Genomic DNA, 6000 nt, shown 5'->3' on the forward strand with positions numbered 1-6000 from the left:
GTATGACGGAGCTCTCAATGTTGTACAATATTGAGGATATTATATTGAATAAATTGATTGTTTAATCTTATGTTCCCTGGGTTGTTAAAATGGCTGAGTCATGGTAACCTTACTCTTGCAATTTCCCCTTAAATGGAGAAATCCCTCACTCAGAAAAAACAAAAAAAGACTCACCTGTCTTGCAACCCACTGAGTGGGATGAAACTGAACAGAGTTTTAAGGCCCTAAATGATGCTTCAGTTCTTTATGTCTTATTTAATTGTACCTTACATTTAGATGACACTTATTTCAATTGTTCTATGGAAAATTAAACAGCTCATTTCTTTTATTCAACAAAATATGGGACAATTAGAATATTTTAGCATCATATTCATTGCATGATGTGATTAATAACCAAAGTAACTAAGGTTACGTTCAGCTGGAGAGGAAATAAACCAAGAATATTAGGCAATAAGTTTGGATAGATTGTTAGTTTTCCTAAAATATTTTTTCACATATTGTTTATATGCCAAATTACTATTCCTTTTCTGTTTTTTTTTTTTTTTTTTCTTATTTATCTTAATGTTTGAGAGCTTGTATTGCATTCCAAAAGAATGTTAAAAATTGTTGGACTTATGTCTTCTTTTGCTAACATTGTACAGTGGAGCATATACAAACATAAACCTCATTGTCACAATACAGGTAGATTTACCATTTTTTTCCGTAGACAGACAGGCTTTTACATGTCAACTTTTATGGTTATTTGCTTTTATCATGCTCTTTTGACCATTTCATATCCTCATTCTTAATGATTTAAATTGAAAACTTTTGATGGAGATTACTATAATGTATTAAACCACAATATGCCTGGCCTTAAATCAAGAATTTAACTAAACACTTTTTTTTTTTTTTTACTATTATTTCAAAACACAGCTGAATTTTGAAATGAAATTTATTTTTGTTACATCTATTACAATTAATTGGATTAAAAATAAGTATAAATATTTTTGAAGAGCTGTCTTCGATGTTTTTACTTGGATTAATTGTCTGACAAATTGGGCAAGGAAAGGACAAAACAAATTCCATGATATTTCATTCATGAAGTAATTTACTGAGGGATGTTTCTCCTGCTGAATTCCACATTACATCTGGTGTTTCTCTGACCAGAGACTACAGTCAAACTAGCCTTTGTGAAATCTTCTCATCAATCATGATATCATAAAAACAGATTATCTCCATCAGATTGTCTAATTGGGTGGCAGTATGCTTTTCCCCTATGCTTCCTGTCTTTCATATGTACCGTTGTTTTTTATTGCCCTTAATATATGCTCCATATTAGAAAACTTTGGTCAAAAATATAACTTTAAAGGTAATATGTTTTTCTGCAACCTATAGACAACAAAGTAATGATTTACTCTGATTTTACTGTAAAAATGTTTTACTTCCCACCTAAAAAAAAATATGATCATATGATATGGCATGCTCTGTTAGAAAAAGTGCTGATATGTACAGACCTAGTTCCATCCCCGTAGTTGCAGTCTCTGGTAAGAGTATCCTCAATTAACATCACAATTGAGCCTATCTCTGTTTCTTTTTTTCCCTAGTTACACTGATGGAAAAAGGGAAATATGTAAGCAGTGACAAAAGGTTCTCCTAATAACAGTTAGGAATATAGTCTGTCTTTGCATTTGATGGATAGTTATTTTCTTCTCCTGTGGACTAGAGACTCTTACCCACATAAAGTGTCACTAATTAGATAAACTGCATTAAGGAGAGTATTAGGAAAACTATTTCTTTTTTGTTTGCGTTGCCTAGACCTAGTGAATGATAAATTAAGCTCTTCAGACAATTAAGAGAATATATATATATATATCTATTTCATTAAAAATGCCTTCTTAAATGTTCAGTATTGAGGAATAAGGAGGAATAAGGAAAAATTATTAATAGAACAGCATCAGAGAAAGTGGAATATATGTAGCGCTGTTTTGCCTTTAAATAGGAGGTGTTTGTATTTATGTACCCAATGGACACAATGGTCTGTCTCCTTCTCTCTCTCTTAAAAAGTTTTACATTCCTAACTCAATGAAAAATATGTTTTTTCATTGGTATCTGGAAAAGCAAGAGAGTTCATAAACTGGAAAACGATATAAATGCAAAACAGCTGTTTTTAAATTTCTCTGGTTAAACACAAGACTTTAATTTTAAAAAGGATAATTGCTATTCATAGGCTTTCTATACATTCTAGTCTATCCTCTGAAATAATTTATACAGGATTTCAAGAATATCTTAGTACACATTTTTCATATAAATTTATGAAGCTTGTGTAAATGTTTAGCTGGGCTTGTTCAGCTTGGAGAATGTTCCAGGAAGACCTCATTGTGGCTTTTCAGAATTTGAAGGGAGCTTACAAGCAGGAGAGGGACAGATATTTTATACCATGTGATAGTGATAAGACAAGGAGAGATGGCTTTAAACTAAAAGAGGGGAAATTTAGATTAGATGTCATGTAAAAATGATTTACTCAGAGTGATGAGGCACTGGAAGAGGTTGCCCAGAAGAGCTGTAAATGTGCCATCCCTGGGGGTATTCACTATGAGATTGGATAGATTTCTGGACAGCCTAATCTAGTGAGTGGGATGTCCAGAATTTTCCTTTCTCAGGTGCCATACTTTACATAAACATACAAAACATAAGGCTATCTGATGGCAGCTGCTTTGATAAAGAAATATGTAAGACTATCCATCTAAGAAGTATTAGCTTCTCCATGTGCTATAATACGCATCAACTATTTTGTAAATTTTTTCTCTTTAGATATTATGAGAGTCAGGGAATTATTAATTCTAACTTACTCTTCTCTCTCTCCTCCTCAAATGCTAAATTCTAAACAATTCATTATCACTTCTAGAATCTTAATATCAACTGTCCACATCAAAGTTGAGGCACTGCATTTAGAATCCTTTCACAACTCCTCTAACAAGTAAGCATACAAAATAATCTGTGAGTAATAGCGAGCAAGAGTCAAAGTACCAGAGATCTCACTAAGTTTGAGTAGAATCCTCAGTGGCTGCCTTACTCCTCCCACTCAGAATGGCTTTAACAGTTACTAACTATTCTGATGAGAAAATTTTGAACCAGAAGTCTTTTTTAATCCTTAGTGTATTTTTTTTGTTTGTTGTTGTTTTTGTTGTTGTTTTTGTTTGTTTGTTATAATTGGCTATGGTAAAGTGAGTGCTACAATTGTTTTCTATTTTTCAGTTCGAACCCTCAGAACTTTGGTCCAAGTTAATCTCCACTCAGCCAAATAAATCCATTTTTGTTTTCAGAAAACTTTGGTATATTGAGGAAACTTAAAATTTCCTAGACCTGTTTCATGATTTGTCCTTTTCTTAATCATGACTAAGGAGGGAATTTGTTGTAAGGCAGCTGTCTTAAAATCTTTTCTTAATCATGACTAGGGAGGGGTTTTGTCATGGTTTTGTGATTATTGGTTTTCTGTATTCCACATCATGTAGCGCATGGGTAATTAAAGAGTTAATACTCCAGTTCTGTGGACTGACAACTTTCTGGATACCTGGCTCTCAGAAGAGAAGAAGAACTACATATCCCAAGGGACCTTTCTCATGTGAGGCGAACATGATAAGTTACGGCACGAAGGAAGTCACGGGATCTTGCTCTCTCTCTCTTGCAGCTCCTGGAAGAGGGTGGGGTTGTGCTCCCAAGCTGTGTGCCTTCAGTTCAAAGTAGGCTTTTTGGTTTCAGAAAACTCTCTCTCTCTCCTATTTTATTTTGATTTATTAGTCTTAATTTCAATTAGATTGTATTATATTGTATTATCTTGCATTCTGATATCATAGTTAGTAAAATAAGTTTTCCTCCTTAGATTGTTGCTTCTGTTCTTTTTTTTTTCTTTTCCTTGAGCCCAACTTCCCTCTCCCTACCCCTTTTTCTTTTTCCTTCCCATTTCTGGGGGCCGGGGGGCCCCCGGCCTACTGCTCCCCTGTCACAGGCATAGATCTATCTAGTTAACTCCATGACAGATTTGTTGCAAGACAGCTGTCTCAAAACTATCTCCAAGATTTTAGAATTGATTTACTTTTATTATTTTTTTTAAAGCTAATATGTACTTTTAATGTTTCATTTAAGCTGGCTAAACTAAGCTAGCTCCCAGGAGCATATTAGTTTCTCAGTTTCACTTATTCTAAGTTTTACAAGTCCAGAAGGGAATACTAACCAGAAATAGAGAAGAAGCAGATCTATTCTACTGTGGTCAGAACTCTGACCTTGTGACCTATTTGATTAAAATATGGGAGATTTCTCTTTTGAGTTACCTGTAAGACTGAGAATAAGGAAAAGGCTGAGGTTCTCAATGCCTTCTTTACATCTGTCTTTAAAAGTCAGATCAGTCATCCCTGGGGCATTCTCCCTCCTGATCTGGAAGTCTGGGTTGGGAAGCAGAATAAACTCCTACGATTCAGATGAAAACAGAGACCTACTACTTCACCTAGACTATTACAAGTCCATGGGGACAGATAGAATCCACCAAAAGATGCTGAGGGAGTTGGCAGAGGTTATTGCCAAGCCATATTTGCACCATGTATCAGTGTTCATGATCAACAAGAACCTGGTCAAGCCAGAGGGTGGGAGGCTTGCCAATGTGAATCCCATCTACAAGAAGGGTCATAAGGAGTATGTGTGGAACAGGGCTGTCACCTTGACCTCGGTATCAGGAAAGCTTATGTAGCAGATCATCTTGAAGGAGATCACAAGGCATGTGTGGGACAATGAGAGGCTCAGGCCCACCCTGTTTATGAAAGGCACGTTCTGCTTGACCAACCTGATCTCCTTTTATGACCTGCTGGGTGAGGGAAATGATGTTAGCATAATCTATCTAGACTTCAACAAAGCCTTTGACACTGTCTCCCACAGTATTCTCTTGGAAAAGCTGGCAGCCTGTGCCTTGGACAGGTACACTCTTTGTTGGGTAAAGAACTGATTGTAGAGTTTGGCCCAGAGAGTGGTAGTGAATGGAACTAAATCCAGCTGCTCATGAGTGTCATCCTGAGGGATTGGTACTAGGGCCTGCTTTATTGATGACCTGTTCCGGTTATATCACATCAGTTCCTGCAGTCTAATTACACGCTGATTCAAGATGTATTATCAGCCCCAATTGGAATGAACCTTGCTTTGGTAAGGAAACCGTTGCAATGTGATGATCTGTACCAGCAGTTAAAACGTGTTTGAGACAATGGACGGAAAACCTTGATCACTGTTCACCATGATGCGGGAGAGATACTTTGTGTCCTAGAAAGGGTGAAGAAAGACAGAGAATTCCATTGGTGGGAGATGCTTCTTGGATGGTCACCAACAGCGAGAGGGGTATTAAATTCCATACTGCATCCGGTCGTGATCTTATTAATCCTATATATCCATTGATATGTTTGGCGCTTGTAATTATATTATATGTGAAGGTCTGGCATATGCTAAGATGAGTAGCCCGGCTTGAATTACCTAAGAATGTAGTGTATCACCTTCTGTATAACCTACGCTAGAGCTATTAGGTGGCAAGTGAATAACGCGCTGTGACGGAGCAAGGCTTTACCGAGCATGGGGAGGGGGAGATATTGTAGTAGGCGTTAATGAGTCATCGGGATGTGACGGTCAGGACCTCCCCTGCTCTGTAGGTGTTAACGGGGTATCGAGATGTGATGCGATAGGACCTCTGTTACACAAATCATGACACACGCTTGAAGGACGTAGAAGGGGTGTAGACAAGGCACGTAGGATATATAACTCAATGTTTCGTTGCAATAAATGCCATTTGCTACATCCTCATATTGGTGTCTGTGTTGCAATGGTCCTAGTAAGGGGAGATAGCTAGCCCCCGGTGGACTGGTCCTCGAAAATGGGGACAACAGTTATGGATTCTCCTTCTCTGCAGATATTCAAGACCTTCCTGAATGCCCTATCTGTGCAGCCTGCTTTAGAGGGACTGCTTTGCAGCGTAGCTGGATTTGGTGATCT

The 6000-nt window shown here is 37.1% G+C and overlaps 1 pseudogene; it reads left to right on the plus strand.

Moving 5' to 3' along the window:
• The window catches only part of LOC146542327 (uncharacterized), a 203642-nt pseudogene extending 197918 nt beyond the window's left edge, over positions 1-5724 (plus strand).
• Positions 5725-6000: the final 276 nt, after the last annotated feature.

The sequence above is a fragment of the Meleagris gallopavo genome, chromosome Z (assembly GCF_905368555.1).
Source record: "Meleagris gallopavo chromosome Z, MGAL_WU_HG_1.1, whole genome shotgun sequence".
In the NCBI taxonomy this organism is placed as follows: domain Eukaryota; kingdom Metazoa; phylum Chordata; class Aves; order Galliformes; family Phasianidae; genus Meleagris; species Meleagris gallopavo.